Below are 9,388 nucleotides of genomic sequence, written 5' to 3' on the forward strand. Positions count from 1 at the left end.
CAACCTGAAGTAGGAGTTTGTGCAGGTACGTTGTTTGATGCCTTGTTTCAAAGGAAGTCTAAAAAAGTTAGTGTTACATTAGTAGCAGTGCAATTGTGAAAAACTGAACTGTGTATTTTTGGTACATCATGGCATCATCTTCATGCCCAGCCTGGTTTGCCTTCAGGTATTCTAGCAATCAACAGCTTAAAGTGACCTGCAGAAAGGGAGTGGAAGCATTTTCAACCTCTGCTAGGGTTTTTTTGCATCAACAGTAGATGTGTTGCTGTTTGAAGGGGCCATATGTGAGTGGTTTTTGGATCAGAAGCTATCACTGATCATTTCGCTTGGCTGGAAGTGGAAGTTAATTTAGGCAAATGCAATAGTATCCAAACTGGATTAAAAGCTTCCCTAGGGAGAGTCCACCCCAATTCATGACAAAGATCTTTGAAATCATCAGTTAAAACAGGAGACTGCTTGTGAAGTGTGGCCTTAGTGTAGAAGGATGATTTACATTGCTATAATGTATAAATGTGCTTTCAAGTTTGAATTATTAGGAGTACTAAACTCTTAAGAAAAAGTATCTTAATAATCTACAAAACATCTTGCTGAACACATATAGACAAGTGAACATGCATATGATGTGTGCTGTGATGTCCAACCTTCTTCAAATTATAAACTCAAAAAAATACATATGGCAAATTAAAATCTGACAAGGGTTGCCTTTTCGGGGCTTCTAAATGTATGCCAGGGATCACTGGGAGTCTGCAGAATATGAATTGTAGGGTGGCTCCCTGCAAGGGTTAAATAAGTTTACAGCAATGAGAGCAAATAATCTTTTTTTAAAAAAAAAATAATTAGAAAAAGATTACTGAAATACAGCAAAGCCAGCAGCTTCTTTGGGAAGCCTCAGAATGGCCTCATTCCAACTCAGTGTTTTGGAACATTTCTCAGCATCCCAGTTTTCCGAGCAGAAGCCAATTTATTGACTCTTTAATTTCTACAGAGCTGTTGTGTTTCTGATGTATCTTGTCCCTGTCTTTTGTTATAAACCTTTAATTCAGTTTTGTGGCAAATTTCTTCACTTCTGTTTCTGGTCCATCTTGTTCTTCCCAAGCACAAGCTGCTTCCCAAGTTACTAATTCTTTTGTGGACTGTGTTTCCACCACTTCACCAATGACTGAATTCTTTCTCTGTCCTGGTGGAAACCAACAAATTGAGGTTGCATTTGTTAGTTGATGTCTCTGGCAAAGATCAATTTTACTCACGTGGTCAGACCTGGAGACCCCAAAAAAATACATGCAGGCCACATGAGCTCCTGTGTCATAGATCTCTAGGACCAAGGCTCTGGTAATTGTGAAGAAACTGTTTAAACTAAGATACAAGACAACTGAGAGAGCTTTAACAAGCTTACCTGGTATGGAAAAAGAGGACGTTAGGATGTTGTAACAACAGATGAAAAAGCATGAGACAATAGAAGAACAACTAACACCGTGACTAAAAAATACTACTGCTGATATATTCAACTGATGGAAGGAGTTGGAGGACAAGATGGAGAACGGGATGGGGCATCAGGAGCCAGCATGACAGCAGGGCAGGGCAGGTCCAGTGACAATATCCAGGCTCTGCTAGGACTCCAGATCACCAGACAAGTCTGGTGATGGGGCAGGTCTGAGGTTAAGCTGGGAATTGAGCCATCAGGTTGGGGTCAGGGCCCCAGTCAGAATCCGAATAATCAAAGATGTTAATAGTCAAAGATGACAATGTTTTAGACAGGTTTTGCTAAGCAGTTGTGGCATCACTGAAGAGTTGGCAATAGAAAATAATCAGGGATTGGGTTTGCGCAAGGATAAACTATGGGAACTTTGGTTTTAGTCTTGGCTCATAAGGCTGCATCCCTATAAATTCAGAGAGCTGTTCAGCAAAGTCAGCTGCCGAATACCTCAAGGACCTAAGCATGGAAAAGGCCTGGACTTTCAGTAACTATGCAATTTCTGATCATACAATACAAAACCAGCCACACACCAGCACATCAACCAGTTCATGATGCAATTGCATTCCCACTTGCTTACTATGATGCTATATACAATGGTGCTATATGACTGAAGATAAGCATATGTAATATTCATATCTAATGCAAGGCCAATTGACCTTGACCCACAGAGGCTGCACAGAACTTCACGTGGAAATTTGAGTGGTCGCTGCAGTATTGCTTTCAGTTTTGGCACTACCTCACGGAGAGATTCTGGAGTATTTTTACTATACTATACTTTACTATACCCTATGGTATGGTCATAAAGAAGATGAACATGTTCCTACAATCCACCAGGCATGGTATCTCCAGTACAGAAAGGGAAGCATTACTATCTTTGCACAGGGCAGTAGGGAAACCCTGTTTGAAATATCGTATGCACTTCTGGTCATTCCCACGCCGGGAAACTTAATGACTACGAGAGGTGCGAAACGGACCAGGACAATAAAGGACCTGCTTTAGTGGAAGGCATTAAAAGAGCTGGGTTTTGTAGCCCAGAAAAATGAAAGCTGAGAAAAAAACCCTAAGATTGCTCTCTCTAAATAGTAAGGCAAGTCTCAAAGATGAAAAAGCAATTACTTATGCTAATGTATGATGTGGGCAGAAATACAACTGGATAGAAATTAGCCAGGCTGGAAATGAGAAGAGACAACTTCTGAAGGAAGCTATATGAGATGTTGCCTTGACTTGATTACTCTAAAGATACCTTTGAGTTGTTGAGTATCTTCATTCTTAAGTCTTCTGTGGACATGCTAGTATGTGTCACGGATTTCTATTTAGCTTACTCTTCTTTGGAAATTAATGCACCATCCACTTTAGAGTAGCTGTGACGTTCTGTTAAATTCTTAGGGAAGCAGCCATGCTGTGATGGTAATGTAGCTAAATAAAGCCCTCAAAGTGCCCTCAAAACTGGGGAAGTGTGTACTTTAACTTAGGGCACGTGCTTTAACTCAGCTGCCCAATGCAGGCAGGTTGTGATTACCCTTTCTTTAACCATGAGTGAAAAGTTACTCAATATTTCTTTTTAAGCTTCTTATTCAATATCTGGGTTCACATTTATATTATTTCCTGCAAATAATATAAATCCTTCTCTGATTATACCATTACTAATTTCATAATAGCAGATTTCACTAATATTGATGAGTTTGTTTTCAGAGCACCTCCGAGAGCTGAGGTTATGTTATTGTTTCTTGTTCCTAACTGGCTTTGGAGACCAACTGGTATGAAAGGCTGTACTATACTTAGTACACAGGATGTGAAAATTTAGATGGGCACCTCTAAAGCGCCTTCACTGACTGTGTGGGAGCACACTCTTCGTGAGCCCACAGCCACCATTTTTTAATAGCCAGCACAGAAAACAGATGTCTGGCAGGCACTAAGTCACAGAATCAGCTTGGGAGGGACCTAAGGAGATAATCTCATGAAAATCTTTGTATTAAGAGAGGATTAATATTAACAGATCATGAGTGACCAATATTTGTATAACCTTCACAGAGAATACACATCCTCTGTAGGTAGCCTGGTTTAGGTTTTTACTGCTTCTATAGCTAGCAAGCTTTTCCTAACAGCTTGACTCTTTTTTTCATGTAAAGATTTAAATAATACTGATTTTCTTTCCATCTTACTCTGTCCCCAGGAATCTGGAGAGTAATTGAGTAATAATTGGTAACAAATAACTAGTCCCTTATCATTCACAGAAAATAGCTGTTTCCCCAGCTCCCCGTTTAGCACTTGCTTTTACAGATCAAGCACCCAAACAGCCGCAATCTTCTATCATGGAGTAACATCACATTATTTAAATTTCTTTTGCTTAGGTGGCTCTCCCATAGACACTCACCATGGGCCTATTTCGTGAAGTACACAATGGACGCAGGACTATAGCTGGGGAGTCATTAGTAATTAGTAGCATGGCATAATTGCCTCTCATATTTTAGCTATTGCAGTCCTATAAATGGAGCCAAGAACACCTTCCTTGCAAGAGCATCACACAGTTGACTCATGTTCAGCATATGATCCTGCATAAGCCCAGACCTGTCTGATCTCACACATCAAGTGCAGGACTCATGCCACTGGCTTCTGCCTCTGGCCTGCCTGCAGCTAGGGCGAGAGCACCTACTTGCTGTGCTGGGCAAGGCCTCCTGCCTGCACCATGGCTCCCCATGCCAGCCACGGCTGGTTGCCACCATCTGTGATTCACTGACCAAGGCTGTGCCAACTGCCAACCAGCCCCCCCCAGAAGATGACCACTCCTGTTGCATCCTGGAGCTGTGCTTGCTTCCCCATCATCTGAATGGAGGTGCCAGATGGCTCCTGCCCAGCCAGGCATCCTGATGTGCCAATAACTTACGTAGATGCTTGGAAAGCCTGCAGCCCTCAGATCCTTTTCTGTTCCCCTTCTGATCCTGCGATCTGCTGAAAGTTCAACAGGCAGAAAGGACTCTGATGGAAACTTCCCTTCCCTGAATTATCAAGGTTGGCAACTGGAGGGAAGGTCTTTAACTGGAGGAGGAGGCATATTTCAGCCACTCGATCTGAAATCTCCACAAGAGGCTTCATTCAGAGACAGTTCCCAAGCATTTTCTGAAGACAAAGTACTGCTTAGAGAGCTCTAACAGGACACTTAAAAAGATCTCCATACTCACTAGAAATACATGAAAATCTTGGTTCATTTCCCCTTGCTGAGCCTTCTGATTCCCACACCCTTCCTTAGTTTTACCTGTTCAGCTGCTGAAAATGGGAGTGCCTTCTGCTTTATGGCATGCCAGCCTTCTCACGCAATAAAGAAAATTCTTTCTCTGGGGTTTTATAGGCTTGTGTATCTTATTGACAATGAACACATTCTCTTCCACATAATCTGGATTAAGGTAGACAGTACATTGCATGACTTATATTAGTGATTGCCAGGCAGTGATTTAAGGTGAAGCTTTCTCTGTGTACTCTGTTTTACTGATCTGTATTCTAGCTTGGGATATTTCAAAGCAAGAAGACAGATGTAGGTGGCAATCATTACCACAGGCCTCAGAAATTCTTGTTTTGATATTTGATCCTTGAGTTGACTGTTGCTGGTTTAGTGATTCCGTCTTTCAATGCATTGGTTGAATATCCGGCAGAGTAAGGAGTTAGACTGGTGACACTGGGGAGTAGGGTAGATGGCTGTGCATGACTTGAGTACCTGTCTCAGTCTGCACCCATAAGCTGAACTGGAGTTCCCAGCCTGACTTCAATGGCCCACCTTGGCTCCAACCCTGGATAGAGGCACTGTGACAATAAGCCACGACAACCAACAGCAGAGCAACCTTCCCCGAGAGTAAAGCAGTTCACAGATCACTGGCTCAGTTTTTAATATAATTTTAAAATTTGAATATTGAGATGTTAGCTTTGGTGTCTCCGAGGCCTTTCTGTGAGATACATACCCTCCTGTACAAACATCTGTACCACAATCCCTACATGTGATTGCCAACCTTAGTTTAAATTCAGCCTCTCCCTCAGATGAAGTCACCTTTTAGGGAGAAGCTCCTTCCCCACTGGGTCCCTGACTTCTGCGGGTGTTGAAGGCCATCGGCCCAACTGGAGAAACTAGCTAATGCATGAGTACAAGGCAACTGGTATGGATGAAAGCTGTCCCTTTCCTCATGTCAATGGGTTAAACAAATCACTTCATTATTTTGCAACAGGCATTAGATACTTCCACCCATTGTATAAGCTGCTGGGTGTGTTGGAAGTGTCTATTGTCTTCGTAGACCATTGTTCTTTCCTTCAAGGCAGCAGATTACTCTCTGCTGCAGGCTGTCTCATCTCTCCTCCCTGTGGGTGGAAAACACCTAGCGGTGTCTTATTCTGCTCCTTGATTTTCTTTCTGATTTGATACTTGTTGTGACTTTTTAATCTCTCCAGGATGGTTCTGCTTTGAAGCCTGAAGCCACGTGCTCCCTTAGTTGCAGTGTTATTGCAGTTTGATGAAAGTAGGTTTCATTTGGGAACCAAGGGGGAGGGACAGTAACAAGTTTCTATTTCTATATGCTGCTCCAGATCCTTGCTCTCCACCGCACAGAGCTGCTGCCTTGCAGGGTGTGAGCAATTCCATTTCTTCTCTTCTCTACTTACCCATTTTGTCTGACATGTTCCTTGTGCTTGGGAGCCAGACTCGTACCTGGTCCCCTAAATCTCATGAGGGTCTTGAAAGAAACAGGGCACCACCTAATCTGCTGTTTTCTATATATAACTGGAGTGCATGACACACTTCCCAAAATAAGCTGCAGTACTTAGTGGCTGCTGTATTGCCATGGAGTGCAGAATAGGAAATGCAGTTCCTTGGCTTTCATGAGGGCTTTTAACGCTAACCTGACTTGTCACTTTTCTAACTGAAAGCAGCAGGGCTTTGACGTCTTTGTTGGCTTCACCTTTTACAAAACAGCCAGCAGAACAAATAAAATCAATGTAGTTTAATGGCATTTTGGCAGTGCAGGAAGTCAGAGGGATTATTGCCTGTGGAGTTGTAGGGAGCGGGATTCAGCTCTGTCATTTAGCTAGAGAACCCAGCTCTGACTTTCATCCTGCAACACATAGTTCTCCAAAGCTATCAGGATGCAATCTTGCAAAATCTTCAGCCCCTCCTCATTTCAAGTGGCTTGGCCTGTGCAGAGAGAGAGGAAATCCTGTCTGCTCACAGTGCCAAAAGCACGGGCAGATGTTTAAAGAGTGCTGATACATCTTCAGCTGCTGGTGTTAAATTCCTGAGGATGTGAGGCTGTGAGGTGTCTGATAAACCACTCAGAGAGGACACTGCAGCTGCTCTCATTGAGTGCCCAGTGAAGAAAAGATTATGATTTTGCAAAAATTAAACCATAAAATGGAAGTAGGGGAATGTGTCTGCATTTTTCAGACTGCGTAGTTTTCTTAAATACAACCCACAAACATAAATGGTGGCATGTAAGATGTTTTTTAAAAGCCTTTCACAAGTGTAAATTTAGGAGAAGCGCTAAGCAGCTCATAAGCAATAGGAAGTTTAGGTTAATAGAGGCCCTTTCAAAAACTATCATAAGAATAATGCTTAGCCAGCTTTTTTTTTTGTCTCTCAGTTGTTTCTGGCTGCAGAAATGCAAACTCTGTGACTTCAGCCAGAAAAGTCATTTGTATGTGCAAACCCATGCACAGGAGACAGCATGAAAGGCAAGATGCTAACTACATTACAACTTGGTTAGAAGCGCAAACACTGCCTGGAACTATGAGCTTTTACCTCAGGGTCGATATGGCCTGAAGACCCAACCTAAGACAGCTCTTACAGGCTGAGAACACCCCATACTGACAATAAAGCAAGAGAAGGCTTACCTTTTAACAACAACAACAACAAATAAATATAACCATGACCAGAACACAGATGGACCATAGGAAGTCTTGGTGAAAAATTTGGTCCTGAGTTTCTGCTTGATGTGCACTAGTGAAGTCCAACATGCTGACCCAGGGCTTTTGTCCTTCCTCCTGCTGGTTTAGCACGTGGAGAAGGGCAGTGCTTCCAAGAATTGCTTTCAGCCTTGTTTTTATAGCAGGTTAAGCAAATGAAGGCAATTTCAGGCCCTCGGTCCCTGCGATAGGCAGTGGGCCACACCCAGGGCACCCTTCCAGCTCCTCGGCTGCTCTATCGCCAGCAAACAGCTCCACAGCTGCCAGACGTAAGCACAGCCCCTTCCCACAAAAATCATCTGGAGCGGGGTGCAGGCTCACGCCCTGCATGCAGGTTTGCTACAGGACAGGCACCGTCTTGTGCCCTTGCAGGGACCAGGGTGAACACGCAGCAGCGCTGCACTGACTGGCACTTTGCAGGTCACTGCCTGTTGACCCTGTTTATTGCAAACTCCACTTTGTACAAATCCCTTCTCTAAACTCATCAAGCCTCCTCCTGAAATGGATTATTTTTGCTCCCACCAACCTATTCTCAAACCTCCAAGCTAGCTGTAACCTTGCAGTGCCCCACCTAAGATTGCTGACAACCAGTTTATAACCATTTGTCGTTGTGCTGACTTTGTCCTTTAGCTTCAAAAGCATGTCCTTCCCCGGCCAGGTTCGTGTTCACACGGCAGCCCTCCCCAGCATGGTGTGTGCAGGGTTTCCTCAGGGTCTCTATCTTCAGGCATGTGGGCACGTTTTGCCAGCCTGGATGTGCCAAGGCTGTTCCTCAATAAATAACTTTCTCACTGTTTCTCCAAATGTCTCTCATGTTTCCTCAGCAAGTGTTTTATCTGTGCATGAATTAATTCCTGTCTGCTTTGCCTGCTACATTCTGCAGTCTGTCTCTGTGAGTTCAGGCCACGTCACACCAGCCAACAGAGGTGTGTTAGTTAACATTCACACGGAGGTGTCCCTGCTCTCCACTCTGTCCCCGTTGCCCTGTGGGGAACCTAAGCCTTGTCTCCTGTTCATCCCTCTGCGACACCAACCTGGCTGCACACAGCTATTGTTGCCCAGGGCACTGAGAAAGGTGAATCCTGTCTCTCCTTCACAGAAGGGTGGGAAACTGCCCACTTTCTCTGGAGATGCTGAATATAAGCTGGTAGGTGTGAAGGGTGCAGATGCTTTAACAGGGGCATTGTTTCAAGAAACTACCCTGCTGTGTGGAGACAGCTCCAGGATGTTGTGTTTGCTGTATTTGGGTTAGAGCAGAGTGATAAAAATAAGGTTGTACAGTGCTTACCGCAGAGGGTGTACTGCTGTCACACATGTACCCACACACAGCACCGTTCAACACTCATTTCCCCTTCTTGATACTGCGTTCACTAATTTTTTACCCCACTGGTGCCCACCCTCCCTAGACCAGTATTTAATGCATGAGAAATTGATTTTTCTTCTGATCTTCTTTGCAGCATGCAGTGATGCACCTCTTGACAAGGTGAATCCAAATTTGGGAGCATTTCCTTGTGAAGCAAATGACTTTTCTTTTGACACAAAGCAGCTGGCTGAATAGCTGAGTGCTGGTTTCTTTCTAGACCTTTCTCAGAAGCAAAAGCAGCTGTTATCCTTGTGCTGAGTAGTCTCAAACAGTATAAAAATCTAGCAGCTATCGATCTCTTGTAGTTAACACCACAAATTTTGCCAGTAAGCATTTTTTTAACCTCCTTGGATAAAAGCAAAGAGGGGAGGCAGTGATTTTCCAGTTCTCTGCCAATGCTGATCTGCCTTGGTGACAAGGCAGGGCAAGTGACAGCCACGCCTGACAACCCTCTGTCTGCCAAACAATATGAGATGGTAGAAGGTCCTTTAGCATGGTCACGCCGCCTGCGAGGAGAGAGGGACACATTCACGCTCCTGCTGTGGACATCAGTGTGGTTATGGCTCAGGGCTCAAGAGGGAAGTCCAAATTCCCTGCATAGCCACAGAGCTTTT

This window comes from Leptosomus discolor, chromosome 3 (genome assembly GCF_034619465.1).
Source record: "Leptosomus discolor isolate bLepDis1 chromosome 3, bLepDis1.hap2, whole genome shotgun sequence".
NCBI lineage: Eukaryota > Metazoa > Chordata > Aves > Leptosomiformes > Leptosomidae > Leptosomus > Leptosomus discolor.